The sequence below is a fragment of the Phasianus colchicus genome, chromosome 1 (assembly GCF_987193195.1).
Source record: "Phasianus colchicus chromosome 1, bPhaCol1.hap1.1, whole genome shotgun sequence".
In the NCBI taxonomy this organism is placed as follows: Eukaryota; Metazoa; Chordata; class Aves; order Galliformes; family Phasianidae; genus Phasianus; species Phasianus colchicus.
In genome coordinates, this window is record NC_143436.1 from 179,251,041 (window position 1) to 179,261,960 (window position 10,920).

General features: G+C 41.3%; 1 long non-coding RNA gene across 1 annotated transcript; it reads right to left on the reverse strand.

Annotated features, from left to right (window-relative positions):
- Positions 1–840: 840 nt before the first annotated feature.
- LOC149920262 (uncharacterized) lies at positions 841–10,661 on the reverse strand. The gene is made up of 3 exons (XR_016471018.1): positions 10,606–10,661; positions 3,616–3,719; positions 841–924 (listed from the first exon to the last, which is right to left on the reverse strand). It is a non-coding gene; the product is annotated as an uncharacterized LOC149920262 (long non-coding RNA).
- Between the last annotated feature and the right edge of the window lie 259 nt (positions 10,662–10,920).

A 10,920-nucleotide genomic window follows, 5' to 3' on the forward strand; every position in this document is an offset into this window, starting at 1 on the left:
GACCATTGCAAACACAGGAGGAGGATTTTAAAAGCTGCCTTTTCATCTCACTCACCCACCCACCAAAACTCTTTCTTTGGAGATTAAGTTGCTTCAGTATGAAGAATTCACACTAGCTTTAGTTTTGGAAATCTGATCCTACATATTTTTTTCCCATGAAGAATAATTCCTTGATCTGTTATCTCTGGCACTTTTCCTAATCCTTACAAGCATTCATTATCTATTCTCTTTGGTTGGTTTTTAAGCTACATTTGGAGATATTATTGGCAAGAACTTGCAAACATACAGTAGCCTAGGTAACTCCTTCTTTTGTGTTTACCTTCGCCCACATGGCTATATTAAGCTACCTCTGGCAAACTGGGTGAAATATAACAAAGTTCATGACTAGATCTTTTCTCTATTTGACCATTCCTTAAAATGATTCCTTTTTAAAGTAGTAAATGCAAATTTGAATTAGAAAAGTTGCAAACAATATTTTTACGCCGTCATTGTTATTTTTGCCTTTGTCTGGATGAATTCTCCCAGACTTTATCCTCAAGAGTAAATTTTTAATTAATTCATTTTAAGTGCACACTAACAATGACAGCTAATTGAAAAATTTTTTGTTGTCCCCTCCTCAGTTCTTCTGTAAAATATGCAATCTTTCAAAAAATTGGATCAAAAAGACAGCTTTTCTACATTAGCATTGTAACTGAAACGCATTGTAACATGTAATTCTCCTAGTCTTAATGTCTTCTTTGAGTTTATGTATGATACAACAGTTTGGATTCTGGTTCTTTACACCTAGACCTCCAGATTTTTGCTCTTTTTATCAGCTTTTCTTAATCCCCTCCACCCTTACATACCTCGTTAGAACAAGAAGAGATGAGGTAAACATGAATATGAAGAAACAGAACATTTTCTGCATGTATTTATGTCTCCAAACTGCAGAAATTGAGAATACTGTGAGTCAGAATATCACACTTAAAAAAAAAATTAGATCAGCAGTAATAGTGATGCAATTCTACAGCTGTATGAGTATAGAATTATAGACTATCGCAAGTGCCTTTAATTTATAAATATACATGGATTTATACAAACTCCCCTGCAAGCCCCCAGCCTCCCTGATCTGACCCAAGTAATACTGTCAAATAATGCAAAATCTTAGCCTGGGGTGAATTTTTATAAGTGACTCATAACCCACTGAATATAGGGGCATTTTTAATGGGAATGCTGACATGATCTCATCTATTCTAGCTCAGACAGCGCTACTCAGCTCCTTGTATATAAAACTCATTTAAATGCAGTGATGACAAGAGCTTGTTTTTTTCACGAGCTCTATAAAGTTCAGTTCAAACAAATACCTGTTATCAGGCTATTCAAGAAAAGGAATGTGGGAGGGGGGGTTGTTTTAATGTTTTCCTTAGTTTTGAAGTGGTTCTATGGTTCATCAACCCACTGAGTAGTTTTCTTAGTCGTTTTCTTTTTAATTAATAGACTTGTGAACAACCACAATGGTTTGTGGGACATCAGAAACACTAAACAGATGACTAACTTATAGTGAGCAATCTATTCAATACAGCCTGCTTTAATTTGAGCCATACATGATGAAAAATAAATGCGTGGCAAACATGTAGCTTATTGTATGGTTTTGTGTCTGCTTTGAGTTAAGGCAAGTCCCTGATGAGCAGAAAGTAACATTGGTAAAACTGAAAGCAATGCTTCGGATTTGTCACCACCTGTTAGCTTGATTTGGAGCCAAAGCAGGGACATGCATTTTCAGCCAGGTTAGTATCACACTGCTGGTGCTGGTGGCAATTGTGACTGCGAGAAGGAAAGGCTATTATAAGTGACAATTCCCTGGATTAAACCATTTTGCAGTGACATTAGTGCCTGATGGCAGAAAAGATAGCACATGTTATTGCTGTGCTTCTTCCGTCCTGCTTCTGGATAGGAACCATCTACTGGGGGTTCATTAGCAACCAGCCTCAAGGCAAGCCCTCTCTGTAAACTACAGCTGTCTAATTGGTTTTGCTTGTGTGCACTGTCTTCGCTTTTATAATGGAGAAAAGCAACCCAGCACTTCTAATTAGATTGTTAAACATAAAAGCAGAATGGCACAGCGGTAAAGAATTTGCTCTACTCTTTGTAATTCCAGAATAAGGCATAGCAAAGATTCAGGATTTTTCCAGCCCATTTCCCCCATCACCATATCCAATGGTAATGAGACCGGGTGTTGTTTGTGTATTTTTTTTTTTCCTTAAATTAACGCAAAAGATTGTAGGCCTTGATGAAATACAAAATAAATGTCAAAACATAATTCCAGGAGCAAACACGTATCTCCCTTTATTCTGTTGTCTCTGCTTTCATTTGCTTCAATGCCGAGGCTATGCACTAATTGGTGCCTTTGTTGGCAGCAAACACAGGGGAAAAAAACATGCAGAGTTGGATGATGAACTCCCCTCTCCACCTGGAGGTGGTTCCCCTCAGCCGGGACTGAAATGCTCCCATACCATTCAGAAAGCTCCAGCATCATCATTTGCTGTACCTGCTCTGTGTATTAAGAAAAGAATTTTGTCTTACAGTTCAGCACGTTCTGTGGGCTCTAAATTGATTCAGAAGGAAAAAAGGAAAGCTCCATGATGCCAGTTTTCTTCCAAGTGCATTAGATTCAAAATTCTTATTTCTTTTACATGCCTTTGCTGTTCATCACATAATGCTTTCTCCATCAGCATACTGAAGATGCAGAGAGGCCTCTGTTTCCATTTGCCTTCTACACAGTAATTCAGTGCAAAGCCTCACAGATGCAACTTAGATACTTGAGAGGATTCCTAATACAGTTATCCTATATCCTATTATTCCTAATATAGTTATCACTTCTTTTTCTTTCAGTCAGGCACACTTTCCTCATCAGTTTATCCTGACAAATTGAGATGCTAAATGTCCTCAGAATAGGTGGAGAATAGTTTGATAGAATAACCAAAGCTGAACCTCTTCAAAATTCCCCATTTGAAAAAGCATATTTTTCTGGAAAGAAAATGACTTTTGAGGTGCATGAAAAATGTCACAAGAAGTTGCAAACTATTACATGTGCAACTGTAGTAAATAACATCATCAGGAACCAGCTGTGCAGCTTTCCTCCTGGCATCTCATAGGAAAAAGAGGAAGACTAACAAAAGTGCACTGAAGTGAGCTGGTTGCATGTATTTTTCTTGACTGCCTTAACTGTTCTCAGTCAAAATGAATTTCTAGTGACTTTTGCTTGTTTCTGTAGGTTACACCTTGCTCCACAGAACATCAGAATTAGAGGTTTGAAAGGGGGAGGCTAAACATTGGCTTGCAGTGTCTATTAAGTCATGGTCACGTAGAAACACTCTGTGAAACAAAATCAGATATTCACTTTTGTTTTCACAGTCAAAAAAATTTCTCTCTCTTTTACTTATGAAAAGTGAGTTTATATCTTACATCTCTTTTAGCTCCTAGGAAAGTTGATGTGTGAGTAAACATTTCTCCATTGGTAAGAGGCCCATTCAGGAGGCACTACTCAGTCTTGACTCAGCTTCTTTCTTCCCAAATCAACGACAGGAAGTGAAATAGGCCCAAAGCAGACACAAACCCTTTTGTTAGGCTACTTACCTACATTAAGTAGTCTTGATTCCTCACTGTGAATTAAGCCAGGCAAGGGCTTGGCTCTCCCCCATCCGCACTTCAACAAATCCTTTAGCCTGAAATCTACTGTTCTGTGGAAGAAATTCCAAAATTTCAAAGAATGTTTCTACATTGAAATGTAACAGTATTTTTCATGCCAGACCCAGAGATAGGTTCTGCCAAATGTATAGAAGACAACAATGCTGGAAATCATCTAATTTAACCCCAAGCATGCACTTTTAGTCTATGGAAATAATTAGTCTTTACTGGGGTATGATACATCTTTTCTTTCTTACACACCTTGGCTGAGATTTATATTACCAAATGTGCTTACATCCAAACTGGTCTATCAAGTCTGTCTTCAAAGCCAGTGGACCAAAAAAAGGCAACTCTACAGTATGATGTCCCTGCTTCTAAGGTAAATGACTAAAATGATGTAAAAAGGTCCCTTTTTTCCTACTGACTATAAGAAGAACCTAGGAGAACAACTCAGGGTAAAACATCTTCCTTGCAGATATCTGATGCTAGATGTTACTTGGATATTATGAATCCTATCTTAAGAGGAAAAGTTGGTGTTCACTGAGATTAGAGGTTATGGATCAGGTCCAACTTTAACAAAAATGTGAGTGGAGAGATTCTAGAGAATTTGGGCGTTGTTTTACATATGCTATAGATTTTTGTAGGCTTTAGACAAAACTTGTACTGTTTTCTTTCTTATATGCTGGAACATGTTTTTCTGTTGTCAAAAATTAAATAATTAGTAGAACGTGGTCAAGATCAAAAGGCTGTTCTATGTCACAGCTAATTAGAAAATTACCACAGGTATTACAATAAGTGATTCCTGCTAGTCTGATACCTATTGTAGCTAACCATGTAGATTCAGTATGAAATGTAATACACTCACACTGTGGTTTAACTCAAGTTGTCATAAGTTGTTAATTTAAGAACTGAATATATATTTACCAATCCTATTCTCACTGTCTCATAGAATCATAGAATCACAAGGTTGGAAGGGACCTACCAGATCATCTAGTCCAACCATCCTCCCATTACCATTGCTACCACAAGCACTAAACCAGATCTCGCAGCTCCTCATCCAGACACCTCTTGAACACAGCCAGGGACGGTGACTCCACCACCTCCCTGGGCAGCCATTCCAGTGCCTGACCACTCTCTGAGAGAAAAAGCTTTTCCTTATGTCTAATCTAAACCTCCTTGGGTCTTGTTTGTTGCCTGGGAGAAGGAGCTAAACCCCTCCTCATCACAACCTCCCTTCAGGTAGTTATAGAGAACAATAAGGCCCCCCTGAGCCTCCTCTTCTCCAGATAAAACAATCCCAGCTCTCTCAGCTGCTCCTCATAAGGCCTGTGATCCAGACTCCTCACCAGTTTTGTTGCCCTTCTCTGCACACGTTCCAGAGCCTCAATGTCTTTCTTGTAGAGAGAGGCCCAAAACTGAACATGGTACTCAAGGTGGGGCCTCACCAGTGCTGAGTACAGGAGGATGATCACCTCCCTGCTCCTGCTGGCCACACTATTTCTAATGCAGGCCAGGATGCTGTTGGCCCTCTTTGGCAACTGTCGGTTCATGTTCAGCCGAGCATCAACCAACACCCCCAGGTCCCTTTCCTCTTCACAGTCATCCAACCACTCATCCCCAAGACTGTAATGCTGCATGGGGTTATTATGGCCAAAGTGCAGGACCCAGCACTTGGCCTTAAACCTCATCCCATTCACCTCAGCCCAGTGATCCAGCTTATCTAGATCCCTTTGAAGGGCCTCCCTACCCTCAGGCAGATCGACACCACCTCCCAACTTGGTGTCATCTGCAAACTTACTGAGGGTACACTCAATTCCTTCATCTAGGTCATCAAGAAAGATATTAAACAACATGGGCCCCAGTACCAACCCCTGAGGGACACAACTGTTGTGTCCCTCAGGCTGCCAGCTGGAATTAACTCCATTAACCACTGGGCACAGCCCTCTAGCCAGTTCCTTATCCAAAGAAGGGTATACTTGTCCAGGCCATGGGCAGTCAGTTTCCCGAGGAGAATACTGTGAGAGACTCTGTCAAAGGCTTTGCTGAAGTCTAGGTAGAGTAAATCAACAGCCTTTCCCTCGTCTACCAGTCTGGTCACTCAGTAGTAGAAGGAGATGAGGTTGGTCAATCACGACCTGCCTTTCCTGAACCCATGCTGGCTTGGCCTGATCTCCTGGACACCACACACATGCCATGTGATCTCACCCAAGATGATTTGCTCCATAACTTTCCCTGGTACTGAGGTCAGGCTGACAGGCTGTAGTTCCCCGGATCCTCCTTACAGCCCTTCTTGTAGATGGGAGTCACATCAGCAAGCCTCTAATCCTCTGGGACCTCTCCAGATAACCAGGAATGCTGATAGATGGCAGATAGCAGCTTGGCAATCAACCCACCAGCTCCCTCAGCACCCAAGGATGGAGCCTGTCTGGTTGCATGGACATGTGACAGTCCAAATGGAGGAGGAGCTCTCTGTCTCCAGCTGAATTACTGGGGGTGTATTTTGCATAGCATCCCAGACTTCCAGATCAGGGCGTAAAGTGCCCTAAGGATAACTAATCTGCCTATTAAAGGCAGATGTAAAGAAGGCGTTGAAAACCTCAGCCTTCTCCTTATCCTCAGTGATCACATTCCCCGCTGCATCAAGTAAAGGATGGAAATTTTCTTTGGTTCTTTTCTTATCACTGATATATTAAAAGGATTTCTTATTCTCTTTTACTGCAGTGGCCAATTTGAGTTCAAGTTGGGCTTTTGCCTTCCTAACTTCCTCCCTGCACACCTTAGCAACTTCCTTGTAATCTCCCCAAGTAGCCTGTCCCTTCTTCCAGAGGACATAGACTCTTTTTCTTCCAGAGTCTCAATAATAGTTCCCAGTTCATCCACACCAGCCTTCTTCACCTATGGCTTGCCTTATGGCATTCAGGGACAGCCTATTCTTGTGCCTTCAAGATTTCCATCTTGAGGAGCATCCAGGCTTCCTGGATCCCTTTACTCTTAAGGAGCAACTCCTAAGGGACCTGTGCTACGAGTGTCCTGAACAGGTCAAAGTCCACCCTCTGAAGTTCAAGATAGCAGTTTTGCTAGTCACCCTTCTAACATCTCCAAGAATAGAGAATTCTACAGTTTCAGTCACTCTGCCCAAGACATTCCACAACCTTCACATCTCCTACCAGTCCTTCTCTGTTAGTGAAGAGCAGGTCTAGTTGGGCACCACCCCTGACAGACTCTCATACCAGCTGCGTAAGGAAGTATCTTTCACACACTCTAGAAACCTCTTGAACTGCTTCCTCTGTGCTGTATTATATTTCCATCAGATACCAGGGAAGTTGAATTCTCCCAAGAGAACAAGTGCTGGCGATTGCGCAACTTCTGCAAGCTGGTCATACAAAACCTCATCCATCTCTTCATCCTGATTAGGCAGTCTATCACACACCCCACCAAGATGTCATCCCTACAGGCCTTCACCCTGATCCTTACCCATAGACACTCAACTTCATCATTCCCAACCCCAAGCTCTTCAACATCAAAACAGTCTATAATACAAAGGGCCACACCACCACCTTTCCTTCTTCGTCTGTCCCTTCTGCAGAGCTTGTGGCCATCCATCACAGCACTCCAGTCATGGGAGTGGTCCCACCATGTTTCAGTAATAGCAACTAGGTCACAGTTAGCTGATACACAGTCACTTCCAACTCCTCCTGCTTGTTGCCCATGTTGCGTGCATTGGTGTAGATGCACTTCATCCGAGTTATCTGCCTCACCCCCAGCTCAAGTATCGTACCCCTAGGCTCATCTCGTGAGCCCTGTTTTGTCCCTTCTCCCAGTTACTATTAACATAAAAATGAATGGTTGGTTTCTATCCTAAGCAAGACTGGCAGAATACCTTGCTGGTGATCTCTCAATTGATCAGCTTCAGAATAAATGTATACAATAAAAATCTTCATGCTTATCCTATGCACAGTATTATTAGAAAGTAGTCTCTGCATCTGTTTGGTTCTTGCATGCTTGCTTGCTTGCTTGCTTGCTTTTCTTCTTTCCTTCTTTCAGTCTGTCTTCTCTTTCTCTCATTCTCTCTTCTTTCTATCATATTTGGCATATTTAGGATATCTATCTCTGTATTGTCTAAAAACCAGTATCTTTATTACGCAGCAAACACAGAAAATGATTGATTTAAAGAACTGTTTCTTCTGGCATTATTCATAGATTTTTAAAGTTGTAAGCAAGAACATTCAATTACTCTGATGCAAAAACTATTGCTCACACTGTGCCAATGACTCATGCACTGATGCTTTGATACACATAAGCTGAAATATTCACCTCCTTTCTGTCTTGCTGTGATCTGCCCATCTCCCATCTTACCCACAGATGTGATGTGTACAGAATACTGTTCCTACACACTTCACTATATACATATTCAAATGCACATGCTATGAAGTATAGATTTATACTTCTAAAAGACCTGTGATTTGGATATTTCAGTTTCAGAGAGAGAACTACCACAGCCTGGTGAACAGAGGTGAGAAGCACTGTTAATTCCTACAGCTTTTGTTAACCAACTTGTGCTGATAGTTACGACGTCATGCTGCCAAACATCACAGGAAACAGAGGCAGCTTAGAAGGTTTGAGCAGCATCAACTGGGAGTCCCCCTGCAACATATATCAAGCTTGACAGAATGTTGAACTACTCACAATGAAGACATTACACTTAGTCTTTCATAGGCTGTTATGTATCTCATCTTGATTTATCGAGTATCACAGGGCAAAACCAGTCGCAATCACAACGTAGGCAAAATGTAGGCTCCACTGGACCTGACAGTTTCTCTTCCTCTTCTTTCTTCTGTTCCAAAGTTATAAGACTCTTTCATTTTTCATGTTATCATGTAAAAAAAAATCCACTTTTTTCTAGCTGCAGGGACTTGTACCTTCCTTAAACCTCTCTCTCTCTCTTTTTTATCTTTCTCTTAAATACTCATCCTTCTATCATTTGGCCTTCACACTGGCCTCAACATCTTCTAAAAGACTTGGACTCTCTTTTTTTACCCTTGCACCAGTAATGATTCTGGTGAAATTTGTTTGGGAATATTTCATTATGTATTTTTGTTTGTTTGAAGCAGATGTAGTGAATCCAAAGGTTTTCATCACAGTATTCCAGTAGTGATCATACATAGCTGACACAGGGCAGCATAGCACAGGTGTTGCTCTTTGTTAGCTGAACTGGGGAAAATGTCTAAGCGAGTCTGAATTTTGAAAGGCACTAGAGGAAAAATAAGGCAACTTGCTTAAATATCTGCAATGCAATTGCAGTCTGCAATGAAATTCATGTCACCTTACATTTACTAACAATTTGCTATGTTGCTCCAATTTGAACGCATGCCAAACTATTTTCATAAAGAAAATCTTCTGAAAGCCAGGAATTAATTTTGATCTAAATAAGAAATTGAAGAAAAAGCCACTCTCCAATTACCACAGCTTAGTGATTAGTGTACTTGTCTACAATACAACAGATTAAAGTCCCAGGACTTACTTATTGCTTTCTTTTCCTTCCTTCCTTCCTTCCTTCCTTCCTTCCTTCCTTCCTTCCTTCCTTCCTTCCTTCCTTCCTTCCTTCCTTCCTTCCTTCTCTCCTTCCTTCCCTCCTTCCTTCTTTCCTTCCTTCCCTCCTTCCATCCTTCCCTCCTTCCTTTCATCCTTCCCTACTTCCTACCTTCCTAGCACTTTTTTTTCATTTCTATTTTAAAACTTCACATACATATTTATTTTTAAGCTATGTCTTATTTGTGATCTATGTAAGATGTTTGCTCAATTTTAACATGCAACACGACTGTCTTTATTCTATTTTCCCAGGTTATCTTATCACCATCTTATCTTCTCTTCTGTGAACATGATTGATATTCAGAGCCTTTGTATTTCACCTTTATCTATATGTCATTTAGCTCTGTTCTCCAGTTCATGACTGGCTTTTAACCAAGGACAAAGATGTGCAGATTTATTCATCGTGAGGCTTTGTTTGTTTCCTTGCTTGTTTGATTTTTAAAGAAATATAGCACAAAGACTCCAGAGAAAGCTCTACCAGGGAAAAACAAACAAACAAACAAAACACCACAAAACAAACAAACAACAACAAAAAAAAACCACGCCTATTTCACAACTGCATTTGTAATGGTGTAATTCCATTGGAGACAAGGAAAGTAAAATGAAATTATTTCCCAGTGGAGAGGACTCAGGACTGCCAGAGGTACAGCTGTAATAGGTATCTTAACCCTGATCTGCCTTGGAGAGAAGGCTCAAAGCTGCCCCAGATCACAGTGTAAGAAAGCTGAACAAATGTCATAGCTTTCTGCAGAAAGTGTAACCTTTCAAATTCCTGTCAATTTGAAAAGCAGTGAACTTTATTTTGAAATCATAAGAGGGGCTTTTGTTATTAGAGTGAGCTCAGTTCTGCCCTCTGATACACTAGGGATGTAAGGTTTCTCTGAAGGGAGAAAATCACAAGATAACATCTTTTCTAACTTATATGCAGGGGTCTATATGCGTGAGAAAGTATGCAGACATCTCCTCTCCAGATTTATAACTGTAACTTAGTACTATCAACTTTAGCATTTAATCATAAGTCTTTACTGAGTCTAGAGAAAGGAGTTGTGCTTTTTTAACTTCAGCATGGACAAATGATGGCTGAAACTTATGGGCTAATTTCTATGGTCACTCTTTCACATTTGCTTGGCCAGGGTCAGAATTGGTCTGTTTGGCCCCATGAACATTCACAGTTTAAGGCACAGGCCCTGGGACCTGGAAAGAGAGCCCTGAGACCAGGGACTCAAGTCAGCCCCAGGGCCATTGGCCCCTGCTCCAGAGAGACTGCAGCAGGTCCAGGCTCCAGTTCCCACAGCCCTGCCCAGTATGTGTCCAGCTGAGCAAGGCCAACTGGTAGATCCACGTCCTGACCCTGTGCCGAGGGAGGTGCCGATGCCCAGGCCTGGGGCTGCCTATGGCTGTCCTGCTCCTGGCTGCAGCACTGGGACAAGCCCTGGCTGCCAGGCCTGCCCTGACACCATCAGAAGCCCTCACAGCCACCAGGGTCTGGACTATCTAGATGGTGTTTGCTCACCTCCCAGCTTTCATTTCATCTCCTGCAGAAGTTTCCACGCAGTATAAAGACTTTTCCGCATGCTTTGGGGTGCTCTGCATAACAGAAAGTAGAAAATGAATATTCTCCTCCACTAATTCTCACCCAACTTATATTTAATGTCAGTCTCACAT